Raw genomic sequence first — 2,500 nt, forward strand, 5'->3', positions numbered from 1 at the left:
GACATGTACATATGTGCTATGCCCACTGTGAGTTACTTGTTTGCTTGTTTTTACACATAGATGGCTGCACTTGTACTAAGTCACCAATGAGCCAGTTACAAGTACTGCCTGTCTCGCCTGTTTACCTTTTTCTTTGATTTACGAAAATATTTTACGTTATCTTATATTGCTGTTACTTATGTTCATAACATTAGAGCAATTATAATGTTTATGATAAAAATATCAGCATCAATATTCATAGCACGTAGTAAAAAATACATTTTTCCCACCAATTCGAATCTGGTAAGATCACAAGGTTTACTAATGGACTCCTTTGTGGCTAAGCACTAGCAGAACCAACTATGTACAGATATATTTCACAAAAAAATTATAGGAAATGAGCACAGCATAGTCCCCATTTTTTATTCATTTTCCCCGGCGGCATTTGGTTAATCATATAAACAACTACATAACATAAGCAAAACATGATAATCATCATATACATAATACATGCAAACACAAACTCAGTATTTTGATAAGTAAAATATTTAACTTCATTTAACTCTTCTACCGCATGAGTATATACATAAACCTCTACATAACGATACTGTTCACGTTACTTAACAATTTTCAACATAATTAAGGTAAGAAAATTAATTAAAACCTCATATTCATCCAACAACTTTACATTTTACCACCAGTACAGATATATTACCGTATAACAATGTACTATCAACAAACCTTTATCATTATACATACAACACCAAACTATAATGCAACGCGAGGAACTAATGACGATGAATATATCGTATCGACTTAGATCATGCTATATATTTCATAAAAAATAAAGCCCTCTGCCTTTCTACAACTTAAAGCTCCTCTGAAATAGCTTCAACTTACTTTTTTATGTCAATGCAACAAGCTCCCGTGTTTTTTTAATGCGTACTGACATGCAAAACTGACAGATGAGGAAATTTTGACGTGGAATAAATACTTTCAATGACAATAATGTGATGAGCCTTTGAAAATAAAACTATGAGACGCTTTGCCGAAAAAGCCCGGTTTCCTATGAGTATGGTTGCGCATAAGAATAAGAATAAGAATAAGAATAAGAATAAGAATAAGAAAAAAAATAAGACTGAGAATAAGAATAAGAATAAGAGTGATGATGATGATGATGATGATGATGATGAAGATGATGATAATGATAAAGATAATAATAATAATTATAATAATAATAATAATAATAATAATAATAATAATAATAATAATAATAATAATAATAATAATAATGATAATAGTGATAATAATCATGATAATAATAATAATGATAATGATAATGATAATAATAATGATAATAATGAAGACCATAATGGTAATACTAACAGTGATAATGATATTAGTAATATTGATTATTACCCTTATTGTTATAATAAGCATTATTCCTATTGTCATTACTTTTATTATTATCATAATCATTATTATTACATTTTCTAAAATAATAATAACAATAACACCATCAATAATGATAGCGATAACAACAACAACAACAACAACAATGATTAAAATATTAATATTATTATTATGTATGCAATACTGTTGATACTACTAGTAATACCAGTAATACCATTATAACTTATATCATTATCATCTGCATGTTCATTATTATTATATTCATTATTGTTGTAATTATCATTATCATCCTTTATCTTTATCATTATTACGATTATTATTATCATTATCATTATTATTATTATTATTATTATTATTATTATTATTATTATTATTATTATTATTATTATTATCATCAATTTCATTATCATTATGGTCATCACAAAAATAATAATTATCATTATCATTATTATTATTATCATTATCATCTTCATATTTACCATTATTGTTATCATCATTATAATTACTAATATTATTATTATCATTATCATTATAGTTATAACCATTAGCATTATAACTATTGCTATTACCATTCGCATTATCATTATTATTATAACATTTAATATTATCATGATTACATTTTTGGTTGTTATTACCATTAATGTTATTATTTCACTTATTATTACTATTATTGTTAGTATCATCATTATTATTGTTATCATTATTATCATTATTATTTTTATCATCATCATTATCATTATTAACATTATTGTTATTACTAATATCATTATTATTATTATTATTATTATCATTATTATTATTATTATTATTATTATTATTATTATTATTGCTCTTATTATTATTATTATTACTAATATTATCATTATTATCCTTGTTATTACTATTACTATTATTATTATTATTATTATTATAATTATCATTATCATTATTATTATTATTACTATCATTATTATTGTTATTATTATCATTATTACTTTTACTCCTTTAATCACTATCATAATCATTACAGCTAGTATCATTACCATTGCCTTTATTATAATTATCGCCATTATCATCACCCTTAGAAAGAGAGAATAGGATATAGGAAACGAAAATACTAAGATAAGAG

At 23.6% G+C, this 2,500-nt stretch overlaps 1 protein-coding gene across 1 annotated transcript in view; it reads right to left on the bottom strand.

The window, feature by feature from the left end:
* LOC125034133 (alpha-ketoglutarate-dependent dioxygenase alkB homolog 6-like) overlaps positions 1-1,030 on the bottom strand; it is an 8,356-nt gene extending 7,326 nt beyond the window's left edge. Inside the window, exon 1 of the mRNA XM_047625797.1 lies at positions 880-1,030. The gene's annotated coding sequence lies outside the window, so the exon portion shown is untranslated. The remainder of the gene's footprint in view (positions 1-879) is intronic.
* Between the last annotated feature and the right edge of the window lie 1,470 nt (positions 1,031-2,500).

The sequence above is a fragment of the Penaeus chinensis genome, chromosome 17 (assembly GCF_019202785.1).
Source record: "Penaeus chinensis breed Huanghai No. 1 chromosome 17, ASM1920278v2, whole genome shotgun sequence".
Lineage (NCBI taxonomy): Eukaryota > Metazoa > Arthropoda > Malacostraca > Decapoda > Penaeidae > Penaeus > Penaeus chinensis.